Source organism: Chiloscyllium plagiosum, chromosome 3 (genome assembly GCF_004010195.1).
Source record: "Chiloscyllium plagiosum isolate BGI_BamShark_2017 chromosome 3, ASM401019v2, whole genome shotgun sequence".
NCBI classification, from domain to species: domain Eukaryota; kingdom Metazoa; phylum Chordata; class Chondrichthyes; order Orectolobiformes; family Hemiscylliidae; genus Chiloscyllium; species Chiloscyllium plagiosum.
This window is the reverse complement of record NC_057712.1, coordinates 129,425,234-129,451,548: the sequence shown is the minus strand read 5'-3', so window position 1 is coordinate 129,451,548 and position 26,315 is coordinate 129,425,234. Positions and strand designations below refer to the sequence as shown.

At 45.3% G+C, this 26,315-nt stretch overlaps 1 protein-coding gene across 2 annotated transcripts in view; it reads left to right on the top strand.

Annotated features, from left to right (window-relative positions):
- Positions 1-1,954: 1,954 nt before the first annotated feature.
- The window catches only part of rxrab (retinoid x receptor, alpha b), a 90,431-nt gene continuing 66,070 nt past the window's right edge, over positions 1,955-26,315 (top strand). Inside the window, exons 1-2 of one of the 2 annotated variants that reach the window (XM_043687311.1) lie at positions 2,062-2,167; positions 2,651-2,671. The gene's annotated coding sequence lies outside the window, so the exon portion shown is untranslated. Of the gene's footprint in view, positions 2,014-2,061; positions 2,168-2,650; positions 2,672-26,315 lie in introns of those variants that run through there. The other variant, XM_043687312.1, reaches the window with a different exon arrangement.

The window sequence follows — 26,315 nt, the reverse complement described above, 5'->3', positions numbered from 1 at the left end:
CGGTGAAGGAGGCCAGGACCTCCATGTCCTCAGCAGAATGGGAGGGGGAGTTGAAATGTTGGGCCACGGGGCGGTGTGGTTGATTGGTGCAGGTGTCCCGGAGATGTTCCCTAAAGCGCTCTGCTAGGAGGCGTCCAGTCTCCCCAATGTAGAGGAGACTGCATCGGGAGCAACGGATACAGTTTCCTCATTTCCCCTTCCCCCACCTCACCCTAGTTCCAAACTCCCAGCTCAGCACTGTCCCCATGACTTGTCCTACCTGCCTATCTTCTTTTCCACCTATCCACTCCACCCTCCTCCCGCCCCAGAGCTATGACCTTCATCCCCTCCCCCACTCACCTATTGTACTCCATTCTGGATCAGTGGTGCTGGAAGAGCACAGCAATTCAGGCAGCATCCGATGAGCAGCAAAAGCCCTTCATCAGGAATATTGTACTCCATGCTACTCTCTCCCCTATCTCTCCACCCTTCAGGCTCTCTGACTGTATTCCTGATGAAGGGCTTTTGCCTGAAACATCGATTTTCCTGCTCCTCGGATGCTGCCTGACCTGCTGTGCTTTTCCAGCACCACTGATCCAGAATCTGGTTTCCAGCATCTGCAGTCATTGTTTTTACCGTAGTGTCTGCACGGTCTCGCCAATATAACATACCTCGGGGCATTCTTGCCTGCGGTGTGTAAGATAGACAACATTGGCCGAGTCACATGAGTAACTACATGGTGTGGTGTTCCTATGTGTGATGCTGGGCTCTTCCATCATTGAAGATGGGGATATTTCTGGAACCTTCTTCTCCAGTGAGTCGTTTAATTGACCATCACCATTCACAGTTAGACGTGGCAGGACTGCAAAGCTAAGATCTGATCCGTTGGTTGTGGGATCACTTAGCTCTGTCTGTCACTTACTGCTTATGCTGTTTGGTAGTTTCACCACATTGACTCCTCACCTTCAGGTATACCTGGTGCTGCTCCTGGCATACCCCCCTGCACTCTCCATTGAACCGGGGCTGATCCTCTGGTCTGATGGTTAATGGTTGGGGGATATGCCGGGCCATGAGGTTACAGATTGTGCTGGAGTACAGTTCTGCTGCTGCTGATAGCCCACAGCGCCTCATGGATGCCCAATCTGGAGTTACTAGATTTGTTCAAAACCTGTTCTATTTAGTCACGATTCGGAGGTGCCGGTGTTGGACTGGGGTGGACAAAGTTAAAAATCACACAACACCAGGTTATAGTCCAACAGGTTTAATTGGAAGCACACTAGCTTTCGGAGCGTCGCTCCTTCCCTCCACAATCACCTGATGAAGGAGCATCGCTCCGAAAGCTAGTGCTTCCAATTAAACCTGTTGGACTATAACCTGGTGTTGTGTGATTTTTGACTTTGTTCTATTTAGCACAGTGATAGTGCCACACTGTGTTTCATGTGTTTCAAGGGGCAAGGGGTGATTTTTGTAGAAGGGGCTGGTTCTGTTTTGGTAAGGTAAAATTAGATTCCCTACAGTGTGGAAACAGGCCATTTGACCCAACAAGTCCGCACCGACCCTCCGAAGAGTAACCCACCCAGACCCATTCCCCTACCATACGTTTACTCCTGACTAATGGACCTAACACTATGGGACAATTTAACATGGCCAATTCACCCTAACCTGCACATTTTTAGACTGTGGGAGGAAACCCGCACAGACACAGGGAAGAATGTGCAAACTCCACACAGAGTCGCCTGAGGCTGGAATCGAACCTGGGTCCCTGGTGCTGTGAGGGAGCAGTGCTAACCACTGAGCTGCCCTGAAGGGGTGGTTTTTGTATTTGAGGGGGTAAGGAATGGTTTCTGTTCTGGGGGATATTGGAATGGGTTCTTTCCTGGGATGTAAAGGGTGGTTTCTGTTCTGGGAAGGGTGGGGTGTTCCAGGCTGGGGGTGTGTTGAGCTCTCAGTGTTTCGGGCTGCCCGTGTTGTAAATGATCGACCACATCGAGAGAGCGAGTGTCTCTCCGCCTCCTCCCGGGAGGAGGGAAGTCAGTGAGTGATAGAGTGAGGGAGGGAGTGAGGGAGAGGGTGAGGCGGCTCAGTCCCGGGAGGGAGGCTCGGAGCAGGCACCGGTACCGGGAGCAGGAGCTGGCGGAAGGGGAGCGGTGTGTACTCGGGCATTCTCCGGAGAATGTGACCGCCTGAGGTATGAGGGTCCCTGTCTGAGGGATGAGGGTCCCTGCCTGAAGAATGAGGGTCCCCTCCTGAGGAATGAGGGTCCCTGTCTGAGGGATGAGGGTCCCTGTCTGAGGTATGAGGGTCCCTGTCTGAGGAATGAGGGTCCCTGTCTGAGGAATGAGGGTCCCTGTCTGAGGAATGAGGGTCCCCTCCTGAGGAATGAGGGTCCCTGTCTGAGGAATGAGGGTCCCTGTCTGAGGAATGAGGGTCCCTGCCTGAGGGATGAGGGTCCCTGTCTGAGGTATGAGGGTCCCCTCCTGAGGAATGAGGGTCCCTGTCTGAGGAATGAGGGTCCCCTCCTGAGGAATGAGGGTCCCCTCCTGAAGTATGAGGGTCCCTGTCTGAGGAATGAGGGTCCCTGCCTGAGGAATGAGGGTCCCCTCCTGAGGTATGAGGGTCCCTGTCTGAGGAATGAGGGTCCCCTCCTGAGGAATGAGGGTCCCCTCCTGAGGAATGAGGGTCCCTGTCTGAGGTATGAGGGTCCCTGTCTGAGGAATGAGGGTCCCCTCCTGAGGTATGAGGGTCCCTGCCTGAAGAATGAGGGTCCCCTCCTGAGGTATGAGGGTCCCTGTCTGAGGAATGAGGGTCCCTGTCTGAGGGAGGTCCCAGGGACACACAGCTCTCTCTGGGCTTCACTGCTTTCGGGGAGAGTGTGTGTCTCTGAGTGTTTCTGCCCTCTCGGCTAGCACTGAATGTTCTCGAAGTTTCTTTTACTCTCTGTGTTTGTCCTGATTGCTCAATCTGAACCTTTCGTAAAAGCCTGAGCTCGGCAAAAAACCCCCTAACTCCCAGCTGCTGGCAGTCGGAGCCGGGGGAGAGCTGCAGTAACTTTCCTCTTTTTGCTGTCTGTTCAGCTCACTGGTGTCCCTGTCCCCACAGTAATGGGTGTAAAAATAACTGCTGGATTCAGGAGTGGAGGAGGCTTCCGTCTTTAACTGATTTCACATTCATGGCAAAGAGAGATCATGTCACCTTTCAAATACACACATGCAGCTTGGTGGATTTTAACCCGTTACTTGCTGCCTGAGATTAGTGTCTTGGTGCTTAGGGTAGCTTTCAGGTTGTAATAAAACAGAAACTGCTGGAGAAACTCAGCAGGTCGGTCAGAATCTGTGGAAAGCAAAACAGAGTTAATGTTTCCTGTCGGTGTGACTCTCATTCAGAAAGTTCAAAGTGTATCTACAGTACTTGTTTGCAGAGAACTTGGCATGAACAGTTTGGAAAATGTTACTGAAGTGTTTACATTGCTCCTGGTTGTGAGTGAGCAGTGTCTCTGGGTGAATCTCCCTGTTCAGTTTGTGTGGGTGAGATTGTCATTAACGCAAGGTTATAGTCCAATGGGTTTATTTGGAAGCACTAGCTTTCAGAGCGCTGCTCCTCATCAGGTGTTATCATTAACACCTGCAGGTGTGGAGATGGACACTGTCACAACAGGGAGATGGTGTCCACTGAATCTATTACTTTTGATGTCGTTACTTTAGAACTGACTATTGCTCTCAGACAGTGTCCGAACATTCAAGGTGCAGGAAAGTGGAACACATGTACGTCACATTCTATTTTTGACTCGATGGGCCGAATGGCTGTTTAATGTATGATTCTTTGACACTGTGCAAATCTATAAACAGAAAACATTTGAGAATTATATTCAGTTTGTAATGTTAACAGCGGCCCTCTGACTGCAGACCTCAAAATCTCCAACAATGGTTTGTTTTTAATTTCAGATTTCTAGCACCTGCAGCATAAATTTATCTTTTATATCACACAGGAAAATCCCTGCTCTTCTCCCAAAAGGAGCTGTCACTCTGTGATTACCCAGTTAGAACTCGGAGAGCTGGGCAAGATGAGATGTATTTTTCCCCTGTCTGACTTTACTCTGTGCTCAGGTCAATGCAAAGGAAACAGGGTCCTAACAGCTTGGGGTCACATCAGGCACATTTGTTTAGGTTCTAATTTGTTGGTGTTAACATGTATTGTATAGGCAAAAGTGAGGACTGCAGATGCTGGAAACCAAAGTTTAGATTAGAGTGGTGCTGGAAAAGCACAGCAGGTCAGGCAGCATCTGAAGAGCAGGAAAATCGACATTTCGGGGAAAAGCCCTTCATCAGGAATTGTATAGGTCTGTCTGCCTGTTGATATTGACAGCAGTGGATAGGTTACATTGTTGGACATTTATCATAAATACTGTAAATGTTAAAGCCTGGTCCCTGTCAGTCTCTCACTCGCACCCTCACTCACTCTCATGCTCACTCACACTCACTCTCTCACTCACTCGGTCTCTCTCTGTGCTGACAGAGATGGACTAAGGAAGTGAATGGAGAAAGTGAGGACTGCAGATGCTGGCGATCAGAGCTGAAAATGTGTTGCTGGAAAAGCGCAGCAGGTCAGGCAGCATCCAAGGAGCAGGAGAATCGACGTTTCGGCATTCCTGAAGAAGGGCATGTGCCCGAAACGTCGAATCTTCTGTTCCCTGGATGCTGCCTGACCTGCTGTGCTGTTCCAGCAATAAAGTTTCAGCTTTGATCTCCAGCGTCTGCAGACCTCACTTTCTCCACAAGTAGAACATAGCAATGTCAGAAAAGAGGATCAGAGGATGACAGAAAGCGACAGGGAGAAATAAACAGAATACACCAATAATCAAGACAAGCAATTACAATGATAACAAAATGTCAAAATGAAAGGCTCAAAATCTGAACATATATAATACTCATAATGAAGTGAATAAATTGACTGTATGTTGAAGTAAGTATATTCAATCTGATGCTCATTTTGGAGAGACAGTTGCGGAATGATAAGGATCGAGGCCTGAATATTGAGGAGTATATGACATTCAAGAAGAATAGGATAAAAAGTGGAGGGGTCACACTGTTAAATCAAGGATAGGTCTAGTGCAATCTTTAGTTGGCCTTAGTTGAGGAGAACAGGATGTGGATCAGTTTGGCTGGGGATGAAGAATATGATGGGAAAGAAGTCATTAGTGGGAGTAATTTACAGGCTTCCTAACAGTAACCACAATGTAGGACAAAATATGTAAGCAGAAATATTGGAACTGACTAAAGAGCAGGTGATATCAGCCCTGATGAAGGGCTCTTGCCCGAAACGTCGATTCTCCTGCTCCTTGAATGCTGTCTGACCTGCCATGCTTTTCCAGCACTTGACTGCAGAGATCTCTAGCATCTGCAATCCTCACTTTCTCCGAGCAGGTGATATTATCCTTGGCATTGTGTAATGTGATGGGATTAATTACTGAGAGAAGGCACTTCTCCATAGCAGTAACGAGAATATTATTGGAAAGGAGAAGGGTGGGTCTAAGACAGGTGTTTCAAGGTTAATTGTGGACACGAAAGCTGAGCCAGCTAAAGGGAACTGACTTTACAGGTTAGGGATTGATCAATAGAGACACAATGGCAGATGTATAAGGGAATAATTTAGAATATACAGAGTAAGTACATTCCTACCACAAAGAAAAATTCTAAAGGGAGAACCTACCATCAGGACTTGAGCAAAGAAGTTTGGGAAAGCTTCAACTTTAAGGAAAAAGCATTTGATTGTAGAAAAATGTCTAGTAGATCAGATGACTGGTCAGGATATAAAGAATGGCAGCGAAAGAGTTAAGTGTTAGAGTGTGAGAGGAGCTAGCTAGAAATGTAAAAAATGGGTAGCAAGAGTTTCTGCAGGTACCTGCAAAGAAGAGTGAGAAAGGGAATTATTAGGAGATAATAGGGAGATGGTGGATAAAATGAACAAATATGTTTCTCTGTCTTCACTAGAGAATACAGAAAAATGATTCCAGAAATAGCTATAAACCAGGAGGGGGGGATAGAGAGAGGCACTGAGTGAACTTACAACCTGGACAGGAGTGGGACTGAGCAAATCAATGGAGCTATTGGCTGACAATTCTCTGGGTCCAGATGGATTTTATCCTTGGGCCTTAGAGATTGCTCATGAAGTAGTAGATGCCATGGAGATAAATTTTCCAAAATTCCCTCAATTCAGGAAACACTCCATCAGATTGTAAAGTAGCAAATGAAACCTCTCTGTTCAAAAGACAGAAAACGGGAAACTATAGGCAATTAGTTTGATATATTTCACCGAGAAGGTCTTACTCATTGTTGTGGTTCTGTTCGCCGAGCTGGAAATTTGTGGAGCAGATGTTTCGTCCCCTGTCTAGGTGACATCCTCAGTGCTTGAGTGCCTCCTGCTTGTCATCCACCAAAAATGGATACCCGCGCAATTTCATCAACAGATGCCTAAGGGAAAGACAACGGAACGAGGACATGCCACAACCCAAAGGACTAGCCACACTACCATACATCAGGAGCATTTCCGAACTGACAGCCAGACAACTGCGACCACTAGGACTTGTAACAGCACACAAACCAACAGCCACTCTCAGACAACAACTCACCAGAACGAAGGACCCGATATCCAGCATGAGCAAAACCAATGTAGTGTACAAAATCCCATGCAAGGACTGCACAAAACACTACATAGGACAAACAGGAAGACAGCTAACAATCCGCATCCATGAACACCAACTAGCCACGAAACGACACGACCAGCTATCCTTAGTAGCCACACACGCAGATGACAAGCAACATGAACTCGACTGGGACAACATTACTATTATAGGACAAGCCAAACAGAGAACAGCCAGGGAATTCCTAGACGCATGGCACTCTATCCACAGATTCAATCAATAAGCACATCGATCTGGTCCGGCCACTGCAACGGACAGCTGGAACTGACAACCGGAAGCGGCAGAGACAAACCACTACAAATGCCGGAGGAAATATCACAGAAGCGCTTCACAGGAGGCCCCCAAGCACTGAGGATGTCACCTAGACAGGGGACGAAATGTCTGCAACACAAATTCCCAGCTCGGCGAACAGAACCACAACAACGAGCACCCGAGCTACAAATCTTCTCACAAACTTTGAAGGTCTTACTCATTAAGAAGATAATGGCTTCACACTCAGAAAAATTCAAGGTAATCAGCCAGAGTCAGCATCGTTTTGTCAAAGGGAAATTATGTTTAACTGTTTCTTTGAGTTGTTTGAAGAGCAGTGTGCTGTTGATAAGGGGGAGTCTGTAGATGCACTGCAATTGGATTTCCAAAAGGCATTTGACAAGGTGCCATGTCAAAGGTCATTGTGGAAAATGAAAGCTCATGGTGTAGTGGGTCACACATTGGCTGCTTTAACAGATTATACAGACCAGACATAAATGTCAGCTCAGAGGTGAATTGATATTTGGAATGAACAAGTTGTCTTTAAGATGGACAGATTGGGCTTGTTTTTACAACAGTTAGTTCAGAAGAGTGAGGGGTGACTTGATTGAAGTCAATTGGATCCTGAATGGTCTCAGCAAGATGGATATGGAAAAGGTGCTTCCTTTTGTGGATCAGTCCTGAACTTGAGGTCACTGTTATAAACTTAGCTCTTTCAGGAAGATGCTGATTTTTTTGCTTTGCTGTTTTGGTTTCCCAATGATTTTGAATATAATGACTGTTCATTTTCAACTCAGCGTAAAGTGACAGTGGATCTATCCAATGACACTCCAAAAGTATCATTCAGTGAAGGTCAGTGGGGAAAAAAGAAGACTTGACAAAGACATTGAGCACAGTAAGAGTCAGTGTATGTGGGAGCTGTACCCCAGGGAGAGTCAGTGTATGTGGGAGCTGTACCCCATGGAGAGTCAGTGTGTGTGGGAGCTGTACCCCAGGGAGAGTCAGTGTGTGTGGGACTGGACCCCAGTGAGAGTCAGTGTGTGTGGGAGCTGGACCCCAGTGAGAGTCAGTGTGTGTGGGAGCTGTACCCCAGGGAGAGTCAGTGTGTGTGGGAGCTGTCCCCCAGTGAGAGTCAGTGTGTGTGGGAGAAGGAAAGGAAGAAATGTATTAATGGAACAATCAGAAAAGTGCATGAGCAGTTGATATTAATGCTGTGTTGGGTAAAAATGTAAGGATTGAGTGTGAAACATTAAACAAGTCAGAGTTGCTGATTTCTCTTGTTTTTAGTAAATCTACATTGAGATCTGCAACCCATGCCTTAATGTCACATGGTGCTACCTAGTTGACCCAGATTTTCTCCCTCATTCTACATGAAAGTCATGTAATAAATTTACAAAAGCTTTTATGGGATTAATGAAACCCAACCTTACCTTATCAATGGCTTCATGACCCCTTCAGCACACACTCTCTCTCTCTCTCTCTCTGGGTTTAAATACTAAAATATTCCCTTCCGTTGTAATGAATGTTTGGATAAGCATTCCCAGTGAGTGTAGCTGCTGCTGTGTGATTGTAATGTTCACCATGCACTGAACCTAGCACCAGGGAACTCCTCTTGTTCTGATACTGACAGGTTGCTTTCTGAGGAAATGGCACTCTCTACTCAGATCACCCAGCCCTCCCTCTCTCTGGTGTCTGTCTGATGATGAACCAGACAATGTACAACCTTGACATCCTATTTCACTCTGAGCTTCCCATCACTAAATTTGTTTGTAATGTTGCCCATCTGTATCCCTGTTGGAGTTCCTCTGCTGATGAACTCTCACATATACTTTGTGACCTTTCATTCTGACCATTGCAATGCTCTCCTAACTGATCTCCCACATTCTACCCTCCATTGTTTTGAGCACTGTTCTTTGTGTCTTTATTTGTGTTCAATCTGGTTTACCCATGAGCCACTGGGTTCAGACCAACATTCCAACCTCTTAAGCATCTTCAATTTGACTCATAGAGTCATAGAGATGTACGACATGGAAACAGACCGTGTGGTCTATCTTGTCCATGCCGACCAAATATCCTAATTTAATCTAGTTCCATTTGTCAGCAATTGGCCCATATCCCTCTACACCCTTCCTATTCATATGCTCATCCAGATGCCTTTTAAGTGCTGTAGTTGTACCAGCCTCCACCACTTCCTCTGGCAGCTCATTCCACACACACACCACCCTTTGTGTGAAAAAGTTGCCCCTTAGGTCGCTTTTGTATCTTTCCCCTCTCACCCTAAACCTATGCCCTCTAGTTCTAGACTCCTCCCCAGAAAGGGTCTGACAGTCTGGCTGGTTAACAGTGGGTGATGCCGAGTTATCGGTGAGTCTTACCAGCAAGTTGTGGTTTAATACTTGTCAGCAATAGATTCAAGTTAGATACGATTACTAAGACTATCAGGAGCTGGGATAACACATCTGACCCCGTTGGAACCTCACGCGAGAATCCCTTATTCTCTGCTCAGGTCTGTGTGACAGCATCAGATTGGGTGGAACCTAATGCAACCTCCAACATTAACTCCCTCAGAACCATTACCTCACACGCTCACACGACGGGTACAGTTGCTGGGCTGTTTAGTTACTCAACATTTTTAAATAGAAAGATTGCAATTTCTGGGTGACCTAACTGTCATGGTCTAAACAAGCAATATCTGACCTGGGCCAGCCAGTAAAACATGATGAGGAAGCCCAGACCCAGTTCTAGATGAGACTGAACTGCTTCAGCCTTTCGAGTCTAGATTAGTGTGGTGCTGGAAAAGCACAGCAGGTCAGGCAGCATCAGAGGAGCAGGAAAATTGACATTTCGGGCATAAGCCCTTTATCAGAGACACTGCCTCTCCTGCCAGTGTGGAAGAAAGACTAACTTGCATTTATTTAGCACCTTGCATGCTTGCATATGCCAAACCACTTTACAGCCAATGATGGTCTTTTAAAATTAGTCTCTGTTATAATGTAGGAAACACAGCCAAACAGTGTACCACAAGATCCCACATCAGCACTGTGATAATAATCACAATCTCATTTTTAGTGGTGTTGGCTGAGGGATAAATATTGGTCAGGTCATGATGTAAACCTTCCTTTGCCCTTCTTTAAAATCACTCCATGGGAATCTCAAGTTTGCACATGAGGACAGAGCAGTGGCCGTGTAACATCTTACCCAAAACACAGCACGTTCTGGCAGCCCTTCAGAGCAACATTGAGAGTCTGTCTTCAGTCTCAGAGTTGGCACTTGAATCAATAACCTTCTGATTCACAGTCTCCTCACTGAGCACCAACATCGATGACTCTCTTATCTTTCCACAGAAGCTGTCAATGTTTGAACTTCTCAACCTCAGTCAATATTAACTAGTTCTCTCTCCACAGATGCTGTCTGACCCGCTGAGTATTTCCAACATTTTCTGTTTTAAATTCAGATTTCCATGTCTTAAAGTTTTGTTATATGCAGGATTTTGCCTCTGATCCCGACCTTTCTGAAGAACCTTTGTAAAGGTCTATTGGGGAAAGAAAGCCATGGTTCATTGATTCTAAACTGCTTTTTATAATCTTTATAATTGAAAACTCCAGATTTGAGTGACAACGTGAGGAACACCCAGATTTAAATGACAAACTCACTCCCCTCATTATGAAAGGTTATTTGCATAAAATGCCATATCACTTTGAACAAACTGGATGTATATATTGAGACAATGTGTTTCAAACGTTAACAACTGCTTGTCACACAGTGATTCCACATTCTGCATTGTCTCCAACTGGTTCACTGACAACATCAAACACTTAGAGTAGAGATCCGGACCCAAAAATCCAGGGTAACACTCCAACTGCAGTTCAGAGGGAGTGCCGCACTGTCGGAGGGTCGGCGCTGAGGGAGTGCCGCACTGTCAGAGTGTTGGCGCTGAGGGAGTGCCGCACTGTCGGAGGGTCAGTGCTGAGGGAGTGCTGCACTGTCGGAGGGTCAGTGCTGAGGGAGTGGGCACTGTCGGAGCTGCTGTGTTTCAGATCTGTAACTATACCAAGATCCTGGCTCCACCACTACTGCCCTGCCCAACCTCTCGGGTGGATTTAAGAGCTTCCCAGATATTATTCCCTTCCACCTGAGATTGACGTTCACCTCTGAGACATCTATAAAGTTGAGGAAGTGTTTGTGGGATCTTCTTGCCTCTTTCAGTCTCAGTACAATACTCACTGTCATTGAGAAGGATTGCCTGTGAGTGAACTGTGTATCAAGATCAGGCTCAATGAAAGTTCATATGAAATGAATCCCTTTCTTTCCATGTCCCACTCCATGGCGAAGATCTCCCACAGCTGGATAACAATTCCTGAATCACTTCAGGAATCTGCTGCCGAAAGCTGGATGTGAAAGAGAGTTGGATTGGGTGTGTGAGATGTAAGGAAGTGTGGCTCAGTGTCTTGTCCTGAATGATGACTGCTGGGAACACTCAGCAAACCCAGCAGCAAAGAGTCATAGAGATGGACAGCATGGAAACCCATCCATGCCGACCAGATATCCCAACCCAATCTAGTCCCACCGACCAGCACCTGGCCCATATCCCTCCAAACCCTTCCTATTCATATACCCATCCAAATGCCTCTTAAATGTTGCAATTATACCAGCCTCCACCACATCCTCTGGCGGCTCATTCCATACACGTACCACCCTCTCTGTGAAAAAGTTGCCACTTACGTCCCTTTTATCTCTTTCCCCTCTCACCCTAACCTATGCCCTCTAGTTCTGGACTCCCCGACCCCAGGGAAAAGACTTTGCCTATTTATCCTATCCATGCCCCTCATAATTTTGTAAACCTCTTCGCTTCTGTGGTGAGAGAAGCTGTGTGGGAGTACAAAGCACCCCCCATCCATGCAGCCTGAACATATTATAGGGAATGTCCCAGAACCAGGGGCCAGCAGGTGGCTGGGATGGTACGCTTCCCATTGAAATTAATGGGTTTGCTCCTACCCACGGTTTTGTGCTTTCGTGGTAGGTCCTGGAATGTATCCCCCCCTGTGTAGGGGGGGGGGCGGCAACTGTATATCAGACTGAGACTGCAGATCAACGTAAATATTCAGTCTGTTCTGTCCCCTGCCCCTCCCCACTGTCACACCAGCTGAGGAAAGTCTACATTTTCTCTTGTTTATCTAATTTTCCAACAGTTACAGGACTTTGTCCCTCTCGAGAAGATCCCTATTTGTTTTTGAGGGCCCTCCTTTTGGGTTGGTGAGTATTTGATCTGCAGCGTTTTTGCTGTGGTTTTGGGATGGAGACTGCTGGCTGGAACCAGTGTCACCACTTCCTGTTCCCACATGAACATCTCTCCATTAACACAGAGAACCGGCCAGACATATATATTTCTCATGCACGTACAGACGGTTTACTGCGCGAATACACAGTAACAGTGAAGCATGAAAATAATTACACTTGATCTTGATAAAATGTGTTGATTGCACCAGCCTGATCTCGACCAACTCATACAGTCATAGTCACAGACATGTACAACATGGAAACTGACCCTTCAGTCCAACTTGTCCACGTCAACCAAATATCCTAAATTAATCTAGTCCCACTTGCCAGCACTTGGCCCAACTCCCTCTAAACCCCTCATAGATATCTTTTAAATGTTGCAATTGTACCAGCCTCCACCCTTCCTCTGACAGGTCATTCCATACATATACCACCCTCTGCATAAAAAAGTTGCCCCTTAGGTCCCTTTTATATCTTTCCCCTCTCACCCTAAACCTATGCCCTCTAATTCTGGACTCCCCCACCCCAGGGAAGAGACTTTGTCTATTTATCCTGTCCATTCACCTCATGATTTGACAAACCTCTATAAGGTCACCCCTCAAGTCTCGAACACTCCAGGGAAAACAGCCCCAGCCTGTTCAACCTCCCACTGTAGCTCAAACCCTCCAACCCTGGCAACATCCTTGTAAATCTTTTAACATTCTTCCGATAGAAAGGAGACCAGAATTGCACACAATATTCCGAAAGTGGGCTAAATGTCCTGTACAGCCGCAACATGACCTCCCAACTCCTAGACTCAATACACTGACCAACAAAGGAAAGCATATCAAATGCCGGCTTCCCTATCCTATCTACCTGCGAATCCACTTTCAAGGAGCTATGAACCTACACTCCAAGGTCTCTCATTGTCCACAGGAACCAATAACATTCACTCACTGTCCCCATCAGTGATTACCCCAGTATTATACAGTGACAGACCTGTCCCCACCAGTACTGTACCCCAGTGTTATACACTGACAGACCTGTCCCCACCAGTACTGTACCCCAGTGTTACACACTGACAGACCTGTCCCCACCAGTACTGCACCCCAGTGTTATATTGTCCTACAGTTTCATGGATCATATTCTTCAATTTCTTCTGCATTTCCTTCTCTGATATTTGAGTTGAAGTCAGAGCTGTATGGCTATGGTATGAGAGGGTAATGGGTGTGTGTTTGCTTTGGGTGTGTTTCTTTGAATTGTGTGAGGGTTAATGAAACTGTAGCATGTTGGGTTGTGGATTTACATGGGGTGGGTTGGTTGAGGTTGTGGCTGGGGGGGATTGGGGAGACGGACGAGTCACGTTCTGGAGGATCTGGTCGAGGTGCTGAGTTTTCTAAGGGTGTGAGCTGCTTGTTATGGACACTGATCCTGATGTTCTGAGTCACTGGTGTCCCCTGTGTGAACTCTGCCTTTCCTTGATCCGCTGCCTGCTTTTTGACTTCTCTTTTTGACGACAGTAGCATGGGTAGAGTCACGAGGCTGAGTGACTGTCTCTGTCCCTGATCACCCACCGCCATTCTGTCTCCCTGGGGGACGAGTTACTGCTGACACTCACCAGCTCTGTGCTCACTGTAAGGGGTTTTTCCATTCTCCCTCAAGGCTGAGGCCATTCGCTCCATCCCTTCGGCCCTTTCCCACCGCTTGTCTGACCAGCTGCACCCCAGCCTCTGTGATAACTGGGTTGAGTTTAAACTGAGAGCAGAGGGCCCTGCCCACGGGAATTGTCAGGGCGTGGGGGATGGGTGCAGGGTCTGGGCGTGGTGGGGGAGAAGGGGGCACAGTCCTGGGGGGGGACATAGCTGGGGTGTGGGAAACAACCTGATAGGACGTGGTGGACACAGGGAATAGTTTCTCTCTAGATTCACAATTCAGACCCTCTAACACTTCTGATTAATTTTTAAAAAATATAAAACATGTATTAAGGTATCCTAGAGCACTGTTTATCGAGCAGTGTGCTATTTTTTGTATCTGCAGATTAGGTCATACAGCCACACAGCATACAAACAGGCCCTTCAGCCCAACATGTCTATGCTAGACAAAAAGCAACAAACTACATTAATCCCACTTACCTCGAGATCTATACCCTACTATCCCCTGGCATCTTAAGTACTTAACCAGCTGCTTCTTAAATGCTGTGTTATCTTGTATTATCTGTGACTTGAGTTGTTAGTTGGTCTTGAAGTATGTCTATTTTAATGCAAAAGGTATCAGGAAGAAGAGTGTTGAACTTAGAGCATGGATCAGTACTTGGAACTATGAGGTTGTGGCCGTTATGGAGACTTGGATATCATAGGGGCAGGAATAGTTGTTGGATGTACCAGGGTTTAGATGTTTTAAAAGGAATGGCCAGGGGAGGTGAAAGAGGTGGGGGTGTGGCATTGCTAATCAGGTATGGTATCACAGCTACAGAAAGAAAGGTTGTCGGGGACGGTTTGTCTACAGAGTCAGTATGGGTGGAAGTCAGAAACAGGAAAGGAGCGGTCACTTTATTGAGAGTTTTCTACAGGCCTCCCAAGAGCAGCAGAGACATGGAGGAGCAGATTGGGAGGCAGATTTGGAAAGGTGCAGAAGTATCAAGGTTGTTGTTATGGGTGACTTTAACTTCCCTAATATTGATTGGAAACTCCTTAGTTCAAATAGTTTGGATGAAGCAGTTTTTGTTCAGTGTGTCCAGGAAGGGTTTCTGACTCAATATGTAGATTGGCTGACTAGAGGGAAGGCCATATGGGATTTGGTGCTTGGCAACGAACCATGCCAGGTGTCAGATTTCTTGGTGGGAGAGCATTTTGGTGATAGTGATCATAATTCTCTGACCTCCTCCAAAAACACTTGAAGCTCAATGCTGCATTAAACAACCCATTGCCATTGTAAACATTCGCCCCTCCGTTACTGCATTTGTGGTCTGTACCATCAGGTGCATGGGAACCTGCAGGTTCGACTCTAAATCATGGTTCATTCTGACTTGGACATATGCCACTCTTTCTTCTTTGTCACTGGGTTAAAATCTTAAAACTTGGTACTTGTGGAAGTATCATTATCATGTGGACTATAAAAGTATGTTGTTTCTTAAAGATGGCACAAACAAGCACTTAGTTGGCTGTGTTTGGCAGAAGTTTTGCATACTTTGTGAAAATACTTTGTTCTTTCAAAAGTAAGAAAGGAAAAACAAATGAAATAAGTGGGCTTCTTTATTTACATACTTTGTGCACAATATTGGCAAGGTTTCTGCAAGAATTAAAGCTAAGAATGAAGGGAATGAAATTCTGAAGCCTCTTAAAGTTTGCTTATACAGTATCCCAGTATAATTTCAGATACATGTAGAAAAGTTTGTAAAATATTGCGAGTCAATAAAATTTCTTTGCTGTTTAAAATATCATTATTTCAGTTGATAGGAAAATATTTAATATTTCATGAGGTTTAAATTTATATTTTCTTTTACTTTGGGTTCTGCACAGCCACCATCAAAATCAAACACGTTTTACACATTGGATACATGACTTGTAATCTGTGTATTTGTGTGTTTGTCATTTAAACAATATTGAGCTGATTTTAGTGAAAGATCAGATTACATTCGTTGTAACACTGTTTAGTCATTTACCTGTTTTAAGTTTGTTTGAGATACCACTTGGTGGATGGAGATTTGATTAAATTGGCAATGATTTGTTTATTAAGATAGTTAACAAAATTAGTGCCAATTCTGACTAGTTGCCTTATTTTTTAAGAATATTTTGTTTGCAAATAAGTTGGCTGATTACAAAGTCAGTCAAATTTGTCAAAAACTGGGAATCATTAGAATTGATTTACAGAAAGTTAGCATTACAAAATTTAAATTATTTAAAATTCAGACAGTTTTGGGATATTCAAAAGGAATAAGCTCTTTATTCAATAATTGACCAAAATCATTGGGGAATCTTCAGAAACTCCCAGTTTGAGTATGCAGCCAGCAGCACCAACTGTAAGTCCAGTTCAGGGGGTATGGTATTACTGAGGTTGGCTTAACAACCTAGCCTGACCAACTTTGAACATTATAGTTCCAAAGGACATGATTACAGCAAAAGGAGCAATGTAGTTAATTTCTCAAGATTTGAACTGAGTCATGAAAGGAAGCTTTACATTTTGTTTATTTGTACCAGCAGAACAATATTGATTTTTGGCATATTCTGATTCTTTTTAAATCACATTTTGACAGAAGCTGACGATTTGATGGGCCAGGAAAGATAAATCAAGGAGATGATTTGAAAACTGAATTACTTCAGAATTACATTGAACTGGAAGTTTGCAAAATAAATTCTTGCAGAGGGGTGAAGATTGAACATGACATCCATTGCTAGTTGGAAGACAAATCCTAAGTGTAGGTTTTTTAAAAAATGTGTTCATAGAATGTGGGTGTCATTGGCTAGGCTAGCATTTATTGACCATCTCAAATTATCCTTGAGAAAGTCACAATGAGCTGACTTCTTGAACCATTGTAGTCCATTCCCTGTGGAGACACCCACAGTGTTGTCATGGAATTGTATTTTGGCCCAGTGAGAATGAAGGAATGAATGGTGGTACAGTTTCAAGCCCAAATTGTGAGTGCCTCAGAAAGGAACTTGCATTATCTGCTGCCCCAGTCCTCCAAGGTGGCAGAGGCCACTGTAGAGGAGACTTGGTTATGGCTATGGTCGAGTTGTATTAAGCCAGAAACTCCCCTGATGATCTGGTGCTCTAAGTTCGAATCCTGCTATAGTAGATAGCGGAGTTTGAATTCATTAAAATAAAGGTCTGGAATTAAGAATCAACTGATGACCATGAAATTATTTGTCTTTCTAATGTCCTTCAGGGAAGTTAAACTGCCATCCTCACCTGGTCTGGCCTACATATGACTCCAGGCCCACAGCAATGTGGTTGACTCTTAGCTGCCCTCTGAAATGGTCTAGCAAGCCACTTAGTTGTACACAGCGGCCACTGTCATTGATGGATTTGGGTACCAATCATGTGGGCTTCTTTATTCCATCAACCTTCTTACCAATAGTGGTCAAGCTTCAGGGAGACCGATCATGAGTTACTGCAGAGTTCCAAGCCTCTGGTTCTTGTTTGTAAAGGCTGTTCCGGAATGTTGAAAATGGTGGATTCTGAACATGAAGAGACATCATGTTTGAGCTTGATGCTTGTGTGATACAAACTTATCAGCCCAAGCCTTAATGTCATCCATGCCCTGCTGCATACAGACACTGACTGCTTCAGTTTGTGAATGAAGCTGAACATTGTGCAATTATCACAAGCACCAACTTTTATCAACTTATGGAGGGGAGGTCACTGAAGTAGCTGAAGATGATTGAGGCTAGGATACTACCCTGAGGAACTGTTGCAGTGATGGTGGGGGGCTGAGGGGATTGATCTTCAACAACCATGACCACCTTGTGTTGTGACTCACATTTCGCAAGACTTCATGTTGCTGAGGTTGGTCAAATGCTGCCTTTTTACTCTCTCCTCCACACATGTTCAGCTTTTGTCCATATTTAGACCGAAGCTCTAGTGAGGTCAAATGCTGATTCACCCTAAGTTTGGTTGTGCCAGGGCTAATGAGCAAGTTAGTCCTTTGTAGGTATTGGTTCAAAGCACTGTCGACAACTGATTGAGAGTAGACTGGAGTGGTCATTGATTGAGTTTGTCTTGTCCTGCTTTATGTGCACAGTACACATCTGGGCAACCCTCCATGCTGCTGGGCAGAAGCCAGCATTGTAATTATACTGAAATGATTGGTTAGGGGTGTAGCTAGTTCTGGAGCACATAGCAGTACTAATTTAGGAAATGATGGCAGGACCTTTTCTGTATCTGATGTCTTTATCCATTTGGTGATATCGTGTGGAGTGAATCTAGCTGAAGGGTGCTATCTGTGATGTTGGGATCTCAATGAGGCAGGGATGGATTATCCTTGGCGCTGAAGATGGATGTAAATTCTTCTGCTTTGTCTTTTCCACTGATGTGATGAGCTGCTCAATTGTTGAGGATGGGGATATTTGTACAACCGCCCTCCTCACCACTTGTTAACTACTTAAATGTCCTCTACCATTTTTAACTGGATGTGCAACACTGTAGAGCACAGATCTGACCTGTCAATTGTGGAATTGTTTAGTCTTGTTTAATACATGCTGCTTATATCATTGGCTGTAGATGTAGTATTGGTAATGTGCTGTTACTAAAAGGGATAATATGGATAACTACAGTCCAGTCAGTGTAACCTTTCTGTTAGGAAATATATTGGGAAAATATCTGAGGATTTATATAAATCAATGTTTAAACTGGCACAGATTAATCAAGCATGGTCAACGTGGAATTATTCAGGGAAGGTTGTGTCTAACTTGATTTGAATTTGAATGTGTCGTTAGGGGGAATTGATGAGAGGAGTGGGAATGGTACAGCCACCTGGATTTTATCGAGGCTGTTGATAAAGTTGTAAATGACAAACTAGTCCAAAAGTAAAAGTCTTGGGATTGAAGGAAAGTGGCAAGCTAGATCCAAAAGTGATGCAATGGCAAGGCACACAGGATTGGATTAGAAGGCAGTCTGCTCAGTATTGGGCTCTTTGCGATATATCACAAGAAGCAATAATTTAGAAAAGCATGCAGGAGATGTTGCAGATAGAAAAAAATGTTGGTGTAGAACTGGCTTTGTAAGGGCAGATCATGCCTCACAACTTTACTGAATTCTTTGAGGATGTGACAAAACACATTGAAGTTAGAGCAGTGGATGTGGTGTACTTAGATTTTAACAAGGCGTTTGATAGGGTTCCCCATGGCAGGTTCATTCAGAAAGTAAGGAGGCATGGGATACGGTGACATTTGGCTGTCTGGATACAGAATTGTCTGGCCCGTAGAAGACATAGGGTGGTAGTAGATGGAAAGTATTCAGCCAGGAGCTCGGTGACCAGTGGTGTTCCACAGAGATCTGTAGGATATAGCTTTGCTCGCTGAGCTGTAGATTTGATAACCAGACATTTCATTTCCTGGCTAGGTAACATCATCAGTGGCGACCTCCAAGTGAAGCGAAACTGTTGTCTCCTGCTTTCTATTTATATGTTTGTCCTGGATGGGATTCCGGGGGTTTGTGGTGATGTCATTTCCTGATCGTTTTCTGAGGGGTTGATAGATGGTATATAGATCTATGTATTTGTTTATGGCGTTGTGGTTGGAGTGCCAGGCCTCTAGGAATTCTCTGGCATGTCTTTGCTTAGCCTGTCCCAGGATAGATGTGTTGTCCCAGTCAAAATGGTGTTTTTTTTCATCCGTGTGTAGGGCTACGAGGGAAGAGAGGGTCGTGTCTTTTTGTGGCTAGCTGATGTTCGTGTATCCTGGTGGCTAGCTTTCTTCCTGTTTGTCCTACATAGTGTTTGTGGCAGTCCTCGCATGGAATTTTATAGATGACGTTGGTTTTGTCCATGGGTTGAACTGGGTCTTTTAAGTTTGTTAGTTTTTCTTTGAGAGTGTTGGAGGGATTGTGTGCTACTAGGATTCCGAGGGGTCTCAGTAGTTTGGCTGTCATTTAAATGAACACCAGCTAGCCACAAAAAGACATGACCCTATGTCCCTTGTAGCCCTACACACGGATGAAAAAAACCACCAATTCGACTGGGACAACACATCTATCTTGTGCACCTTGATCAAGTCACCTCTCATTCCTTGGTGTCCATGTACATAGATCCCTGAAAGTTGCCCCCCAGATGGATAGTGTTGTTAAGAAGGCATACAGTGTGTCAGGTTTCATTCGTAGAGGGGTTGAGTTCCGGAGCTGCAATATCATGCTGCAACTATACAAAACGCTGTTGCGACCACACTTGGAATATTGTGGACAGTTCTGGTTGGTCCATTACAGGAATGATGTGGAAGCATTGGAAAAGGTACAGAGGAGATTTACCAGGATATTGCCTGGTTTGGAGGGAAGGTCTTATGAGGAAAGGCTGAGGGATTTGGGTCTGTTCTCATTGGAGAGAAGAAGGGATTTAATAGACACAAAAAAGATGATCAGAGGATTAGATAGGGTAGACAGTGAAAGTCGTTTTCCTAGGATGATAATGTCAGCTTGTATGAGGGGGCATAGCTGCAAATTGAGGGGTGATAGATTTAAGACAGATGTCAGAGGCAGGTTCTTTACGCAGAGAATGGTAAGCGCGTGGAATGCCCTACCTGCTAATGTAGTCAACTCAGCCACATTAGGGAGATTTAAACAATCCTTGGATAAGCACATGGATGATGATGGGATAGTATAGGGGGGGCAAGCTGAGAATAGTTCACAGGTTGGTGCAACATCGAGGGCCGAAGAGCCTGTTCTGCACTGTATTGTTCTATGTTCTATAATGTAGCACTGACAGCCAGATTTCTGGTACTAGTAATGGAGGGGAGGGGACCCAAAGAGAGTAATGAAAATAGAGACAAGTCTGAGGCTGGCACACTGGAAGAAGAGGAGCAAGTCAAATAGTCAAGGCAGGTAACAGCAAGGCAGAGAATGGGGTAAGATTGATGAATTGAAATGCATTTATTTCAATGCAAGAGGCCTGGCAGGTAAGGCAGATGAACCCAGGGCAAAGGTGGGAACATGGGACTGGGACATCATAGCAATTACAGGAGAATGGTTCAGGGAAGGGCAGGACTTGTACCTTAAGGGTGGCACAGTGGCTCAGTGGTTAGCACTGCTGCCTCATAGTGCCAGCGACTCTGGTTCAATTCCAATCTCAGGTGACTGTCTGTGTGGAGTTTGCACATTCTCCCCGTTTCTCTATGGGTTTCTTCTGGGTGCTCCAGCTTCCTCCCACGGTCCAAAGATGTGCAGGTCAGGTGAATTGGCCATGCTACATTGCCCATTGTGTTCAGGGATGTGTAGGCTAGGTGCGTTAATCAGGGGTAAATATAGGGAAGGGGAATGGGTCTGGGTGGGTTACTCTTCGGAGGGTCGGTGTGGACTTGTTGGGCCGATGGGCCTGTTTCCGCACTATAGGGAACCTAATTCTAATATTCCAGCACAGGAAGAATAGAAAGGAGAGCAAGAGAGGAGGGGAAGTGGTGTTTTTTTTTGTTAGTGATAACATAACAGCTGTAAATAGGGAGGATATTCCTGGGAATACGTCCAGTAAAGTTATTTGGGTGGAATGAGAAATAAGAAAGGGATGATCACCTCGTTGGGATTGTATTATAGGCCCCCCAATAGTCAACAGGAAATTGAGAAGCAAATTTGTCAGGATATCTGTTATCCATAAGAATGTTAGGGTGGAATTTTTCGGGAATTTTAACTTTCCAAACATAGTGGTCTGCCATAGTGTTTAGGGCTTGGATGGACAGAAATTCAAGAAAATTTTTTTATTTAACATATGGATGTACCTACGAGGGAAGGAGCAAAACCTGATCTCTTTGGGGAAATAAGGCAGGGCAGGTGACTGAGATGTCAGTGGGAGAGCACTTTGAGGCCAGCGACCATAATTCTATTAGTTTTAGAATAGTAATGGAAAAGAATAGACCTGATATAAAAGTTAAAGCTCTAAATTGGAGTAAGCACAATTTTGATGGTATTAGGCAAGAAGTTTCAAAAGGGAGGTAAAGGGACGGCTAGAAAGTGGGAAGACTTCAAAAATGAGATAATGAGAGTCCAGCGACGGTACGTTCCTGTTCGGGTGAAGGTCAAGGCTGGTAGGTGCAGGGAATGCTGGATGACTAGAGAAATTGAGGCTGGAGTCAAGAAAAAGAAGGAAGCATATGTCAGGTACAGACAGCAGAGACAGAGTGAATCATGAGAAGATTATAAAGGCAGTAGGGGTATACTTGAGGGAAATCAAGAGAGCAAGAAGGGGACATGAAATAGCTTTGGCAGTTCGGGTTAAGGAGAATCCAAAGAGATTTTATAAATCCATTCAGGACAAGAGGGTAACTAGGGAGGGACCACGGCCCCTTAAAGATCAGCAAGGCCATCTGTGTGTGGAACTGCAGGAGATGAATTAGATATTGGGTGGTACGGTGGCTCAGTGTTTAGCATTGCTGCCTTAAAGCACCAGGAGGCCGGGTTCGATTCCAGCCTCAGGTGATTCTCAGTGTGGAGTTTGCATGATCTCCCTGTGTCTATGTGGACTTCCTCCCACAGTCCAAAGATGTGCAGGTTAGGTGAATTGGCCGAACGAAATTGCCCATAGTGTTCAAGGTTAGGTGCATTATCAGGGGAAACGTAGAGTAATAAGGTAGGCGAATGGGTCTGGGTTAGGATACTGTACAGAGGGTCATTGTGGACTTGTTGGGCCAAATGGCCTGTTTCCACACTCTAGGGATTCTATGATACTAAACAAGTATTTTGCATTAGTATTTACTGTGGAAAACACGTGGAAGCTAGAGAACTTGGAGAAATATATAGTGATATCTTGAAAAGTGTCGATATTACAAAGGAGGAGGAGCTGGACATCTAAAATGCATAAAGGTGGATAAATCCCCAGGACTTTATCAGGTATGTTAAAGAGCTCTGGGAGAAGCGAGGGAAGTGATTGCTGGGCCCCTTGTTGAGATATTTGTATTAATAGTCATAGGTGAGGTGCTGGAAGATTGGGGGGGGGTGACTAATGTGGTGCTATTATTGAAGAAAGGTGGTAAGCAAAAGCCAGGGAACTATAGACTGGTGAGCCTGATATCGTTGGTGGGCAAAGTTGGAAGGGATTCTGAGGGATAGGATTTATATGTGTTTGAAAAGGCAATGACTATTAGGGATAGTCTATACAGCTTTGTGCATGGGAAATTGTGTCTCACTAACTTGATTGAGTTCTTTTGAAGAAGTGTCAAAGAAGATTGATGGAGGCAGAGTGGTAGACCTTTTCAATATAGACTTCAAGGCACTGTACCAGATAGACTGGTTATCAAGGTTAGATCACATGGAATCCAGGAAGAGCTAGCCATTTGGATCCAACATTGGCTCGAAGGTAGGAGACAGAGGATGGTGGTGGAGGGTTGCTTTTCAGACTGGAGGCCTGTGACCAGTGCAGTGCCACAAGGATCGGTGCTGGGTCCACTGCTTTTTGTCATTTACATAAATGATTTCGATGTGAATCTCAGAGAACTAGTTAATGAGTTTGCTGGTGACACCAAAATTAGTGTTGTAGTGGACGGTGAAGAAGGTTATCTCTGAGAACAACGGGACCTTGATCAGATGGACTGATGGACCAAGGAGTGGCAGATGGAGTTTAGATAAATCTGAGTTGTTGCATTTTGGTAAGGCAGATCAGGGCAGGACACTTAATGGTAGCGTCCTGGGTAGTGTTGCTAAACAAAGAGACCTTGGAGTGCAGGTTCATAGTTCCTTGAAGGTGGAGTTTGCAGGTTGATAGGATAGTGAAGAAGGCTTGCCTCATTGGCCAGTACATTGAGTATAGGTGTTAGAATGTCATGTTGTGGCTGTACACGAAATTGGTGAAGCCACTTTTGGAATACTGTGTTCAATTCTGGTCTTCCTGCTGTTGGAAAGATGTTGTGGAACTTGAAAGGGTTCAGTAAAGATCTACAAGGATCTTGCCAGGTTTGAGGTATGAGAGGAGGCTGAATCGGGTGAATAGCTGAGGTCTTTTTCCCAGGGTTGGGGATTTGAAAACTAGAGGACGTAGATCTAATGTGAGAGGAGGAAAGATTTAAGAGGGCCAACATCGTCACACAGGGTGGTGCATGTATGGAAATGGTGGAGGCGGATACAATTCCAACACTTCGACAATATTTTGATAGGTACATGGATAGGAAAGGTTTCGAGGGAAAGAGTGGTGCTGGAAAAGCATAGCAGGTCAGGCAGCATCCGAGAAGTGGGAAAATCGACTTTTCAGGCAAAAGCCCTTCATGAGGAATAAGGCTGGGGATGGAGAGATAAATGGGAGGGGGGTGGGGCAGGGGGGAAGAAAGGAGCCTTCCACATCCATCAAAGTTTTACCTGCGCTTCCACACATGTCATTTACTGTATCTGTTGCTCCCGATGCGGTCTCCTCTACATTGGGGAGACAGGATGCCTACTCACAGAGCGCTTTCAGAGAACATCTCTGGGACACCTGCACCAATGAACCCCACTGCTAATTAACTCCCCCTCCCAGTCTGCCAAGGACATGCAGGTCCTGGGTTGCCTCTATCGCCACTCTCTACCACCCAAGGCCTGGAGGAAGAACGCCTCATCTTCCACCTCAGGACCCTTCAACCCCAAGGCATCAATGTGGACTTCACCAGTTTTCTCATTTCCTCATCCCCCATCTTACCCCAGTTCCAACCTTCCAGCTCAGCACCATCCTAATGACCCATCCCATTGTCCATCTTCCTTCCCACCTATCTGCTCCCCCCTCCTCTCTGATCTATCACCATTACCCCACCTCCAGCTACCTTAGCTCTTAGCTACCTTATCTTCACCCCCAAGGCTCCCAGCCTCATTCCTGATGAAGGGTTTTTGCCCGAAACTTCGATTTTCCTGCTCCTTGGATGCTGTCTGACCTGCTGTGCTTTTCCAGCACCACCCTCTCAACTCAGAGGGATCGTGGCCAATGCTGACAAATGGGATTAAGTCAGATTGAGATGTCTGGCTGGTGCAGATGAGTTGGACCGAAAGGTCTGTTTCCGTGCTATCTTACTCCATGACTAAGTGTGTTGCAGAAGTTTTGAACTTGCAGCGTGGGTTGGTACCTGGGACTTCGATGTTGTGGCTATTACGGAGACATGGCTAGAACAGGGACAGGATTGGCTGTTGCAGGTTCCAGGGTTTAAATGTTTTAGTAGGGTCAGAGGTGGGGGTAAAAGAGGGGGAGGTGTGGCATTGCTTGTCAAAGATAGTATTACAGTGGTGGAAAGGACGATGGATGAGGACTTGCCATCTGAGGTAGTTTGGGCTGAGGTTAGGAATAGGAAAGGTGAGGTCACCCTGTTAGGAGTCTTTTACAGGCCTCCTAATAGGCCTAGAATCATTGAAGAAAGGATAGGGAAGGTGATTCAGGAGATGAGTGACAGTAATAGGGTGGTGGTTATGGGGGACTTTAACTTTCCTGATATTGATTGGGAAAGCTATAGCTCAAGTTCGTTAGATGGATCAGTGTTTGTTCAATGTGTGCAGGAGAGTTTCCTGACACAATATGTAGACAGGCCAACAAGAGATGAGGCCATACTGGATTTGGTTCTGGGTAACGAACCAGGCCAGGTGTTAGAATTAGAGGTAGGTGAGCACTTTGGGGATAGTGACCATAATTCGGTAATTTTTACACTCGTGATGGAGAGGGATAAGTGAGGACGACAGGGCAAGAGTTATAGCTGGGGTCAGAGAAATTATGATGCGGTGAGGCATGACTTAGGATGTGTGGCTTGGAAAAGTAGACTCCAAGGCAAGAGTGTAAATGATATGTGGAGCTTGTTCAAGGAGCAACTATTGAGTGTCCTTGATAAGTATGTACCCGTCAGGCAGGGAGGAAAGGGTCGTGCAAGGGAGCCGTGGTTTAATAAGGAATTGGAATCCCTTGTTAAATGGAAGAGGGCAGCCTATCTCAAGATGAGACGTGAAGGTTCAATTGGGGCGATTGAGAGTTATAGGGTAGCCAGGAAGGACCTGAAGAGAGAGCTAAGAGCAGCAAGGAGGGGACATGAAAGGTCCTTAGTCGGTAGGATTAGGGAAAACCCTAAGGCTTTCTATAGGTATGTTAGGAATAAAAGAATGACTAGGGTAGGAATAGGTCCAGTCAAGGATAGTAGGGGGAAGTTGCGTGTGGAGGCGGAAGAGATTGGGGAGACACTGAATGAATACTTTTCTTCAGTATTCACTCAGGAACAGGACATTGTTGCCGATGTGAATATTGAGTCACAATTAATTAGAATGGACGGCTTTGAGGTATGTAGAGAAGAGGTGTTGGAAATCCTGGAAAAGGTGAAAATAGATAAGTCCCCTGGGCCTGATGGCATTTATCCTAGGATTCTCTGGGAAGCAAGGGAGGAGATTGCAGAGCCATTGGCCTTAATTTTTATGTCCTCTTTGTCTACAGGAGTAGTCCCAGAAGACTGGAGGATAGCAAATGTGATTCCCTTGTTCAAAAAGGGGAGTAGGGATAACCCTAGCAACT